Below are 13,402 nucleotides of genomic sequence, written 5' to 3' on the forward strand. Positions count from 1 at the left end.
GCGAGTCGGACTCACACACGAAGGGTTCCGTACCATGTACCATTAACTATAAAAACGGTCACCCATCCAAGTACTGACCCCGCCCGACGTTGCTTAACTTCGGTCAAAAATCACGTTTGTTGTATGGGAGCCCCACTTAAATCTCTATTTTATTCTGTTTTTAGTATTTGTTGTTATAGCGGCAACCGAAATACATCATCTGTGAAAATTTCAGCTGTATAGCTATCACAGATCACGAGATACAGCCTGGTGACCACTGGTGACAGACAGACAGACGGACAGACGGACGGACAGACGGACAGCGGAGTCTTAGTAATAGGGTCCCGTTTTTACCCTTTGGGTACGGAACCCTAAAAAGTACCTATACGACTATAAACACGAAGAAAATATAAAAAAGAAAAATAAAGACCTAGTAAAACATTAGCTTAATCATAGAGTAACTTATACTAGAGCGGTATGTCATAGTAAATTTTGTAACCACAGTAAATTCACTGCCATCTGTCGACACACTTTAAAACTAAAAATGAAGATTTATAAAAATACGATAGAATGTATTTAAATATAGATAAATGATTTTTTTTATTTGCAATAATTATTTTTATGATTTTGACCCATGTTCTTTCACTGATATGCGTTAAAATTGTTAGATAACAGACGAAACCGTCAACGCCATCTATACGACTGTAGGCCAAAACTAGTAGCGCCCTCTGAACGAGAATCAAATTTTCTTGATTTTCGAGGCACGTTTTTTCCTTAGACTGTAAACATCTATTACGGAGTTATATCTATCTTTGGCTTAATATTTATATCTCGACTATTTTCAACCTAGCGTCATCTAGCGTTAACATTAATAAACGCTTTAGGTGCGCTGCTATCACAGGTTTGTACTGCGCATTGGAGTTCGCAAATGTTTTGCAAGATGGCGTTACTGATCTCCCTGCCTACGTTCACGGCTGTACATGTGTCAGTTTTATTGCTAATCAGAATTGATCTTTATTACCGAGCAAGACAGTTGATCATGGGACACTCATATGGCCGTTCATTGGGGTCAAAATCGCGTTTGTGACACCAGCCCAATCCAGTAGTGAGCGGTCCCGCTCACTCGCTCAGTGTAAAGCTGTCATGTTTATATTCTAATTCAGTTTAAAAATGCCCACTTGTATCGTAAAAGGGTGTAAAAATCATCTCAGAAAAGCTGGTAAGCTTCATGGGATCACGTATCACCGGTAAGTAATTTCAGGTTACATTTATTACCTACTCGAAACAAATTTGAAGCGATAATTTTATTTCATTATGAACAAAGAGTAAAGTAAGTATATAGATTTATGAAGGTCAAGTGACTATGGATGGTATAGAAAGGATGCCAATCTCTTATGGCAGAATTGTTGCAAAAGTGACCGCTTTCAGCTTTAAATAATAGTTCCTAATCTCTCCGGTGGCGCTAGTTAGGCTCTGGGACATGAGTATAACATAACCATATAAGGCAACAAATAACCCGACCAAATTACGTAGGTTGTTTTTGGTGGTGTATGGTGGCGCCGCCTAATTACTGTTTTTTGATGGAAACTTTTCATACATAGAGATTTGGCTCCTTTATATAGTCTCCATGCAAGTGACGTTCCGTTCTGCCACGCGCCACACGTTCTCCAGCGAGTCCTGCACCGGTATCGTGGTCGCGTTTTTGTCACTTGTCATATGATGCGTCACTTTCGCACTTACGTACTTGTTAGAGCGTGACAGGTATGTTGACAAATGTTAGACAGCCGTCCATCTTAGCCCGCAGCGCTTCTAGCGCCGCATATTGCACGCCGCCCGGTTCACATTTGTCTGACGTATCGTGTTGTGTTGTGTCGTGACGCATATCGGTTTCATACATTTAATATGGTTGCGTTCACATTTGTCTGACGCACGCTGCGTCACAAATGTGCACGCAATTATATTAAATGTATGAAAACGATATGCGTCACGACACAACACGACAAAGGGACGTAATTTTTAGGGTTCCGTACCCACACAGTAAAAACTGGACCCTATTACTGCTATTACTAAGACTCCGCTGTCTGTCTGTCTGTCTCTCCGTCTGTCACCAGGCTGTATCTTATCAACCGTGATAGCTAGACAGTTGAAGTTTTCACAGATGATGTATTTCTGTTGCCGCTATAACAACAAATACTAAAAGCAGAATAAAATAAATATTTAAGTAGGGCTCCCTGTTGGAAAGTCAATGGCACACTTTAGTTGTGACATGCTCATACATGGGCGTCTTAAGTTAATTTTGACTCTGGCAACTTATCGCTTGTCATTCTCCCCTTCTTCGATATCAGACCGTTCGATGTACAACGTAACTAGAGTTACTCTCTTAATATTATAACATTATAAGTTATTGTATCTGTTGACGACCTTTAACATTTTGTGGATTATGATAGAATACATCAGTGTTTAAAGGACGACGTGGTTTTTGTTCACCATCGCACCATTTCCTTCTGCTGTGTGCACCCCGAGACCGGGCTCTGCATAACAGGTTATGGGCCCAGCATACCACGAAAGAAGAAAAATCGTGATCCATCAAGTAAGTGGCTGTCGATCAAGTGGCAAAATCAACAAAATATAACCTTTTACGTCGTCCTACAACGTCAAGTATAGATATTTCTATCATAAATTGCCACGATGGCTGTGAATGCAACCACTAATGTCGTCATGGGTACTCCCGCTATCGAAAAGCTCGACGGGAATAACTACGTCACTTGGAAGTTCGCTTTAAAGATGATCCTGATCACAGAAGGATTGTGGGATACTATAGACAGGACTTCGGACGAGGCTTTGACGGGCGCAGATGCCGTGCGCGACCAGCGTGCCTTGGCACGTGTCTGTCTTAATATAAAGCCGGCATTATATCAATACGTTCGAACAGCAACAACAGCAAAAGAAGCATGGAAAAACTTGTCAGACATATTTGAAGATAAAGGGCTGTATCGGCGTGTGCTACTCTTAAGGCAGCTACACAGGGTAGACTTCACCGAGCATGCAGACATGGCTGCATACATTGAACATGTTATGTCTCTGGTTCATCAACTCGCCGACATCGACAGGGTGGTCGATGATAAGGAGGTGGCTGAAATTTTATTGAGTGGCCTTCCAGCGGACTATGACACTTTGGTATCAAACTTAGAAACATACTGTATATCTTCAGAAGAGCTCAAAAGTGACCTGGTGCGTACTCGTCTCCTTCAAGAGGCGCAAAGGAAGACTTCAAATAATGGGAGCGCTACAACAGCGTATGTTACAAGCAAGATAAAGTGTACATACTGTCAACGTGTTGGACACATCAAGCCGAAGTGCTTTAAGTACAAGAAGGACAAGAAGCAGAAGGAGTCTACCACCACAGCTTTCTTTGCCCAGAACCGGACGGATGTATTCCTGGATTCGGGCGCGTCTTCTCACCTTTCTAATGATGCAAACTTGCTCAGTAATATAAAGGATATGAAGAAGCAAGGTATTAGTTTGGCAAATAGTGAGACCATGTCAAGTTCCAAAATTGGAGACTTAAATGTTGTTATGAATGGACAGGTGAGAACCTTTAAAAATGTCTTGTTAGTTCCCAACTTATCAGCAAATTTACTTTCTGTGTCTAAATTATGTAAAGATGGTCATTCTATTTTATTTAATAATGATGGGTGTTTTGTTTATGATAGGGGTCATAGTCTCAATAAAGCACCTAGCGACTATATAGCTGTAGCTAATTGTGTTAACGGAATTTATAAACTCTCTGGGGATGTGTCTGCGGCTGAGAGGTATAATCCTAACAGGATGCACTCTTTGGACCTGCAACCTAGGCAGGTCGCACCGAGCGCTGCAGTTGCTGTCTCTACACCGTCTGTGATGGACTTATGGCATTTTAGACTTGGTCACCTGCACTCAGCTGGAATGTGTAAGTTAGGGGATGCATGTGGTGTGTTGTTTCAGGATTCAAAAGAACTGAAGAACTGTGAAGCGTGCATTAAGGGGAAGCTTTCGGCCGAGCCTTTCCCTAAGGCTAGCAGCAGTAAAACAACAAGACCACTGGAGCTAGTGCACAGTGATGTCTGTGGACCAATGCCAGAGACAAGCCATGGAGGAGGAAAATACCTACTCACCTTCACGGACGACTTCAGCCGGAAGAGTTTTGCCTATATAATGAAGAACAAATCACAGGTATTTGATTGTTTTAAACATTTTAAAGCTATGGTAGAAAAAGAAAAGAGTTTGCCTATCCTTTGCCTACGTAGTGATAATGGTGGAGAGTTTACTAGTTCTAAATTTACTCAATATTTAATAGAACATGGTATTATCCACCAGACCACTATTCCCTACTGTTCTGCCCAAAATGGAGTAGCAGAGAGGACTTTTCGCACTTTATTTGATAAGGTACGCTGCATGTTACAGCATTCAGGTCTCGGCAAACGATTTTGGGGAGAAGCAGCAATGACTGCTGTATATTTAAAGAATAGGTCTCCCACATCGGCTTTGGCCGGACGTATACCTGAGGAGGTCTGGTCTGGCAAAAAGGTCAACCTTGGACACCTTAGGGTTTTTGGCTGTACTGCTTTTTCATTGATACCTGAACATAAGCGAAATAAATTGGATGCTAAGGCAAAGGAATACATTTTTGTGGGATATTGTGATACATCTAAAGGCTATCGCTTAGCTGATCCTTTAGATCCCACAAAGGTTATTAAATCTCGAAATGTCGCTTTTATTGAGAATAGATTTTACAACCCCTGTACAAATCCCTTGCAAGAACTTACAAGTGATAACATTATAACTTATAATGGTATGTCGAATGAGATCTGTGATATTGGTAATATTTCTAGTCAGAATAGTCAAGTAAATTCAAATAATTATAATGAAATGGAAAATAATGAAATTATTAATAATGAAATTTTAAATAATGATATTTTAAACAATGATAATAATAATGATAATAATTTGGATTCATCTGACAGAAATTCATCGTCATTTTCAGGTGGAGAGTCCGATGAGTATTGCACTGGAAGCAGCGACTCAAGCACAGCTGATTCGCCAGGTGCCGGCGGCTCACATCCAGTGAGCCTTCCCCCTGTAGCAGCTGCAAGTGATGAAGCGACTCGCCCTGTGGCCGTCGCTACACCACAACGTTCGTCTCGCTCTACGCGTAATGTACTCCCTGCGAGGTATTTAGACTATGATTTATCCTTACTCGCTCATGGTCCTCCATCGACTGATGAACCCATTACCTACGAAGAAGCTGTAAGTGGCTCTAATAGCCAACAATGGCTAGATGCCATGAAATGTGAGTATGATGCTCTAGTTACTAACAATGTCTGGGAATTGGTAGATAGACCCGTTGGTAAAAATGTAATAAAATGTAAATGGGTGTTTAAAACTAAATACGATGCTTCTGGTAATTTTGATCGTTTTAAAGCAAGATTAGTCGCCAGGGGCTTTACCCAACGGCAAGGCATTGATTATAACGAAACGTTCGCTCCTGTTGTCCGTCACTCGACAATGCGAATTTTATTTTGTATAGCTAATCAGTTAGACTTAAACATTGACCATCTAGATGTGGCAACAGCTTTTCTCAATGCTGACCTCAATGAGACTGTATATATGGAACAGCCTATTGGTTTCAGTGATAATAATAAAAATAAAGTTTGTTTGTTAAAGAAAAGCATTTATGGCCTCAAACAGGCAAGTAGAATGTGGAACTGTAAAATACATAGTCTACTTAGTGAGCATAACTTCACTCAATCTAAATGTGAACCTTGTGTATATGTAAAAAGTAACAAAGATGATGTAGTGATTTTAGCTTTATATGTTGATGACTTTTATGTATTTTACAGCGAAAACAGTTCAATTAAGCAAAATTTGTTAAACATTTTAGAAAGTAAATTTAATGTTAAAAATTTAGGTCCGCTTAAGAGCTGTTTAGGTATAAATGTTTCTAGAGATAAAGTTAAGGGAACTTTGACTCTGGATCAGAGTGAATATATCAGAAAACTACTTGTACGTTTTGGCATGGAAAATTGTAAGGCCGTAGCCACACCTATGGAAATTAACTGTAAACTTGTAAAATCTGAAAATAATGACTGTTTACAGGATGATGTTTTTAACTATCGACAACTTCTAGGTTGCTTGATGTATCTGTCTGTATGTACACGGCCAGATATATCATATGCATGTAGCCAACTTAGCCAATTTAACAACTGTTTCGATAGGTCACATTGGTTAGCAGCTAAGCGTATTTTGCGTTATTTAGCAGGTACAATTCATCATTCTTTATGTTTTCATAAGAATGAGAATTGGTCTATGTATGCTTATACTGACGCAGACTGGGCCAATGATATTACTGACAGAAAATCCTATACTGGCTATGTCATTAAATTGGGAAATTGTACAGTTAATTGGGAGTCTCGCAAACAAAGGTGTGTCTCTTTGTCATCATGTGAATCAGAATACTTAGCAATATCTGATGTATGTAAAGATGTATCATTCATTAAGAGTCTTTTGTCTGAGATTTTGCCTAAGCAAATTAATTGTACTGTATATAATGACAATCAAAGTGCTCAAAAACTTTTACAAGCTAAGGAATACTGTCATAAGCGAACGAAACACATCGACATAAGGTATCATTATGTTAAAGATTTAATATCTAAAAATGTAATTAAAGTAGAGTATTTGCCTACAGACAAAATGATTGCCGATGTGTTGACTAAACCATTAGGTAGAGTTAAGCATAATGAGTTTATCAAAGCTATGAACGTTTGTTAAGACTTAATTCGAAAACTAGAGCACATAAACCAAATTATGATTGTACTTTAAATTTATATTATTACTAGTATATGGTAGAGTCAATATAAATTTGTTTGAAATGTACATTCAATGTTTATTTGTGACATTTAATATGGTAGAGCCAAATTTTAAATTGTTTTATATTAATTTTCTTTTTGAAAATTTTGACTCTACTATTATTAAGATAACAGTGTGCCCTTGAGGGGAAGTGTTGGAAAGTCAATGGCACACTTTAGTTGTGACATGCTCATACATGGGCGTCTTAAGTTAATTTTGACTCTGGCAACTTATCGCTTGTCATTCTCCCCTTCTTCGATATCAGACCGTTCGATGTACAACGTAACTAGAGTTACTCTCTTAATATTATAACATTATAAGTTATTGTATCTGTTGACGACCTTTAACATTTTGTGGATTATGATAGAATACATCAGTGTTTAAAGGACGACGTGGTTTTTGTTCACCATCGCACCATTTCCTTCTGCTGTGTGCACCCCGAGACCGGGCTCTGCATAACACTCCCATACAACAAACGTGATTTTTTTGCTGTTTTTTGCGTAATGGTACGGAACCCTTCGTGCGCGAGTCCGACTCGCACTTGGCCGGTTTCGATTTCCCGATTTCGTTGAAAAAATGTGACGTCACACCAGAGGAGAGGGGTTTGCCAAATGTGACAAGGAGGGGGCGAGGGGTCAAAAAACCTAGACTTTCGTGTGACGTAGTTAATGGATGACCCCATTATATTATGTGCTGTATGTTTTTATTAATGTGACACATTTGCCGTGACTTATTTTTCAAGTGTTTTTCAATAAAAAAACACGTCAAGATTGTTTATCCTTTGTCTAATGCTAAAAAAACCGGCCAAGTGCGAGTCGGACTCGCGCACCGAGGGCTCCGTACTTTTTAGTATCTTATACCTTTAAACGAGCAATTCTTGTATATATCTATCTATACATATATATATATATATATATTTATATATTTCGGGGATCTCGGAAACGGCTCTAACGATTTCGATGAAATTTGCTATATGGGTGTATTCGGGGGCGAAACATCGATCTAGCTAGGTCTTATCTCTGGGAAAACGCGCATTTTTGAGTTTTTATATGTTTTCCCAGATATTTTGTTGTTATAGCGGCAACAGAAATACATCATCTGTGAAAATTTCAAATGTCTAGCTATCACGGTTCATGAGATACAGCCTGGTGACAGACAGACAGACGGACAGCGGAGTCTAAGTAAGATAATAGGGTCCCGTTTTTACCCTTTGGGTACGGAACCCTAAAAACTAAATATAAATGTTGTTAATAAACTTTCATGTTCATATATTGCAGACTTCCTGCTGATCCAAAGCGTAGAGAAAATTGGAGCCGCATTATTCGGAAATACCGAAATGATCCTTTTTTTAAACTAACTAGCGACTCGAGAGTATGTTCTGCTCATTTTTGTGAGACAGATTTTGATTATTCGAAAACAGGAATACGGCGGCTCAAAGGATCGGCTGAGCCGCAACTTCTTGAGGTAAGTACTTCCTTCAAGCAAATTGATATGAAATATGGGGAATTTTCTATGAAAAGGGACCTTATTGTCGATGGCGCTTACGCCGCACAGCGTCGCGCGGCATTGTATTTATATCGGAGCATCGTTTATAATGGCGTAAGCGCCATCGACAATAAGGTCCCTTTTTATAGAAAATACCACATTATTGTTTAATTTTATTATTTGTACAAACTTTTATTTAACTTGCAATGTTTGTATGTATGTTAAGGTTGTTAAGACGGTCAAGGCGGAAACAGTGGCTCAACTTAAACAGTGGCTCAGTCGCCCAAATATCTCTCGGGTTGAAATTAGGTTGAGTGAGCCACTGTACCCGGCCTTTTTCTACCGAGCCACTGTTCCCTCCTTGACCCTACACATGCACATGTGTTCCGGTCAAATCTTGAACTAATTTATAAGCATAAGTAATGTGAAAAAAAATAAAAATAAAAATTATTATTTCACAGTGACAGTGAGTGAGCGCCTTAGACTTCACTGGCGCTTAAGTCATTTATGACGAAGACCGCCATTTTGATAATTTTCCAAAAAAACGAAACGACAGAAATATTATATCGGAATCGGACTATCGAACCTGCTTACAAATTTTCAATAGAATCTGTTAAGAAATGTGACCTGCAGAGAATATCCAGACATACGAAAGCATTTTTGCCCAAGCTGATAGGGAGACCTTCGCTAACGCTCGGTCAATAAGTTGGGTGACAATGCAATATTATGAATGAATGAATGAATGAATGAATGTTTCTTTATTCAGGCAATAGACCCATTACATACAATACAATAAAACATAAAAAGAAATACGGTAAAAATAAAATAGAATAAAAATAAAATAAAATAAAACTCACTAAAAACTAAAAAACTAAACTACCTACGGTTCGGTTGCTGATGCGCGGACAACCAATGCAGGAAAAACGCATTTTGGTAAATGTTGTGTGGTAAATGTGTTGTTATGGTACATACCATTGAGCTGATCTGATGATGGACACAGCAGGTGGTCATAGGAATTCGGTGATAAAACAACGCAATCTATAAATTGTGTTTGGGCTTGTTAGAATTGTATCGATGGATATTAGTTGCCTGTTGAAAGAAAAGTAGGTACAGCCTTATTCCTTCGTCCCATTTTTACCATCGGACTACAAGACAAACGGCACTCCGGCATCGCTTCATGGTAGGAACTCCAAAAATACGCACGAAGCGTTTTGCTTCCACATTTCTTATGCGAACTGCCAAGGAGTGGAACGCCCTGCCTGTCTGTGTTTCCGCATGAGTACAATCTGGGGCTCTTCAAGGCAATAGTTAATAGGTATCTCATAGGTAAGCGTGCTCCATCCGTCTACCTCACTTACCATCAGGTGGGATCGTGGTCAAACGCCTGCCTATTCATCATTTAAAAAAAGCCAAATAAAAGCTTGCATCAAAAATGTAATTTTTGACAAAAAACTTGTATTATGAATTTCCGTAGATTATATGTAGTTAGTATAAGTAATTCTAAATAAATTTATTTTTACAGGATAGTGATAGTGAACATTCCCGGCCTTCAACGCCAGACTTTTCGGAAATTGAGGAAATTGACGACGGCCAGGAGGACTTTAGAGATCTAATCGTATTCCACTCGCCAAGAAAAATAATACCAAAAAAGGAATTCCTTGAACAAAATTCTGTTGACAAAAAGTTTAAAAAATATAATGCTAGACTCAAAAAGAACACATCGCTCCAAGATATAATCAAACATTTAAAAGATAAGAACTACATAAATGAACAGATTAAGTATATATTAAGTAATAATGCCGATATAGCAGAACTCTATAGACTCCAAGCGATAAAAAATAAAAACCCAAAGCGGCCATCTTGTCCCCCAGCTCTTCGGAAGTTCGCTATGGCATTCAATTTTTGTTCGCCATCTGTCTATAAATATGTGCGGCAAAAATTTGATTGTTTTCTTCCTCATCCAAGAAGTTTAACTAAATGGTAAGTTAAATATTAATTGGCTATGAATTTAAGAGTCACATGAATCTAATAGCCGTCGCTAAGAAATTAGACTAGTTTCTTTTTAATTTGGCAGACAGAGCAGAGGGCAAAAGGCAGTGCATATCTTTTCTCGGCACGTTTCGTCCTATCTTCGAACCCTCGTAGTCATTGTCAGCAACGAAAACTAGTACCATACATAGATATTATATTACTTGAATGTACATGTTATTTCAGCATGTCGTTAAATACCATTGTTCGAAACGACCTCTAAGTTACGTTTTATTCTCCAATTAGCTCAGATTTATATCACTACATGAGGGGAGCTCTTGTCATTCACGTTGTTTAAAAAAATAACTTAAATAGACGCAACAATAATACATTTTTAATGATTCTTTTTTTGTAGGTATGGCGTCATTAACGGTGAGCCGGGATTCACACAGGAATCATTTGAAATGCTAAAACTCAAGAGAGACAGTATATCAGAAAACATTGAATGCTGTCTCTTTTTTGGTGACATGAACATTAAAGAGAAATCATGCAAGGGACAAGGAAATGCTGGTTTTGTAAATATGGGGCATGGGCTAATTGACGAAGAAACTATAGCCACTAAAGCGTTCGTAATGATACTCGTTTGTCTTACTGAGAACTGGAAAATACCAGTTGGGTACTTTTTAGTGGACGATTTCACTAGTGAACTTATAGCGAACACTGTTAATATTTGTCTCGCTAAATGTCATTCCGTCGGCGTCAATGTCCAAGCTCTCACTTTCAATGGTTGTTCCAATAATATTAGAGCTGCGAATGTTCTGGGTTGTAATATAAATGGCACGAGTGAATTAAAAACAACTTTTCTACATCCGGTCACAAAAGCGGATATTGTGGTTTTCTTGGACGCATGCTACATGATGGAGCTAGTTAGAAACTCTCTCCAATACAAAAAGATTATCAACAAACAAGATCAACGTATAGAATCGAAATCTTTATCTTATTTTTCAGGAACCGACGCTACAGTAGAGTTTATCAATATGTTCAATGACGTTTTCGATATATTAAACTCTCAAAGTGCCATTAGTCATAAAAATAAGGAAGAAATACTCAATTTAATCCAGAAAGCTGTAGATTATATTAAAGACCTGAAAATTATCATCAAAGTTAAAAGGACCATAAAGAAACCAAATAGAAAACCAAGAACAATCCTGATTTCAAGTAAAAAACCCATTTTGGTCTCAAAAATAAAAACAGGATTTTTAGGGTTGATTGTTTGTTTGGAGGGTTTAAAAGTTCTATATCAAAATTTAGTTGAAACTGGTAAATTAGAGTACATTTCGACATACCGCTTGGGAGACCAGGATCACTTGAAGCTGTTTTTTAACTTGATCAGACAACACGTAGGAGACAGTGAAAATCCAACTGCTACGCAGCTGAAAGATGCTTATAGGCAATATATTGATGCAATGTGTGTACCATCCTTTATTTAATGTAGAATATAATGTTATAACTGTGTTTTATAATGTTGTCTTTTATTTTAATAGTTGTTATTCTATTGCCTTGAGTTTAGAAATTTATTTCACTACTCACTACACCAGCGGCCGAAGCACGGTCGCATTTTTGTCGCCTATCGCCATGCCTGTCACGTTCTAACAAGTACGTAAGTGCGAATGTGACGGGCATAGTGACAGTATATAAAAATGGTCCATGCTGCCACCGCAGCTTGTAAAGGCTCTCGTTAACCTTTTGGACGCCAATGACCGATATATACGCACCGTAGGTTCAACGCCAAAGACCGATTAATCGGTCGTAGACCACAGAGCAACATAGACCTACGTGCATATGGAATTATGCATACAGTTCAATTTCAGTTTTGACACTTCGGTGACGTGGCGTCTGGATGACAGCTTTTGTGTTTGACACGGCGTCGAAAAGGTTAAAGTTCAAAAACTGATGAGAAAGTTGCATTTTATCCATAAGAGTGGCAAAGTAATATATATTGAATAACGTTAACTTGAGTACGATTTGTAATGTTTTACAGAAAGTAGTTTTCATTTCTCATGCTCTGAAAGAGTGTCATTGTTGTTCTAAAAGTTGTGCAGAAAATGATACGTGTCTGTCCTCGTATTCGAAATGAAAAGTAGAGTGTTTAACTAGGGTTAAAGGCATCATTTCTGCCTCGGACTATTGGCGCTCTTACTGCGTTCGAGCGCCAAAATACCTCGGCAGAAATGACGAGTGCCTTTCATCCCTTGGTTAACAATCTACTATAACATACCTCGCGTTGGTGTGGTGACAAATCTTGTGTAGGGATTCTTTCGGGAACAAAGCTTGTTTAATCCTCGTGCCTGAACCCTCTCAACGCTCAAGATTCCCCTTTTTAATTTTGATACCTTTCGCTTGCTCGGGTTTAGGGTATCAATATAAGCGCGAGGGATTAAAGAGTTTTAAACCGAACCTTCAGACGAAACATGATTTTTGTGCAGTGGCGTAGCGTGTACTAATCTAACCGTGAGCGAAGTGGCATCTGCGAAGCCCTTTTTAGGGTTCCGTACCCAAAGGGTAAAAACGGAACCCTATTTGAACAATTAGTCACACGAACCCACCGCCAAAAATCTGCTCCCATACCAGTGTGGCTGTATAAGTGTGTGTGTGTCGGACAAGTGTAACTGGGTGCCCGGTATCCCACAGCCACATTTAAGGGGCCCACTGATTATCAGTTCGCCGGACGATATCAGTCTGTCAATTAGAACAAAAATTTGACAGTTCAGAACAACTGACAGGCCGATATCGTCCGGCGGACTGGTAATCAGTGGTCCCCTTTACACGGATTGACCTTACCTATCTATCATGGTATGATGGTACATAATTGGGTACAATTTGGTTTTAATTCCATCAAATGGAAACAAATTATTCCTTCATACGCCGTTGTGCAGTCTTTATTGTGTCATCTAAAAGTTCTCTCTGACCCCTTTCAAAACTCGGGTCAAGCTAATACTTACTAAATGGACTCCGACTTAGCTTTGCAGTCCATAAACTAAATTACAGACGATTAACAGCTTTATCCCGTATAGTATAAGGAGGA

Source organism: Cydia strobilella, chromosome 26 (genome assembly GCF_947568885.1).
Source record: "Cydia strobilella chromosome 26, ilCydStro3.1, whole genome shotgun sequence".
Classification (NCBI taxonomy): Eukaryota; Metazoa; Arthropoda; class Insecta; order Lepidoptera; family Tortricidae; genus Cydia; species Cydia strobilella.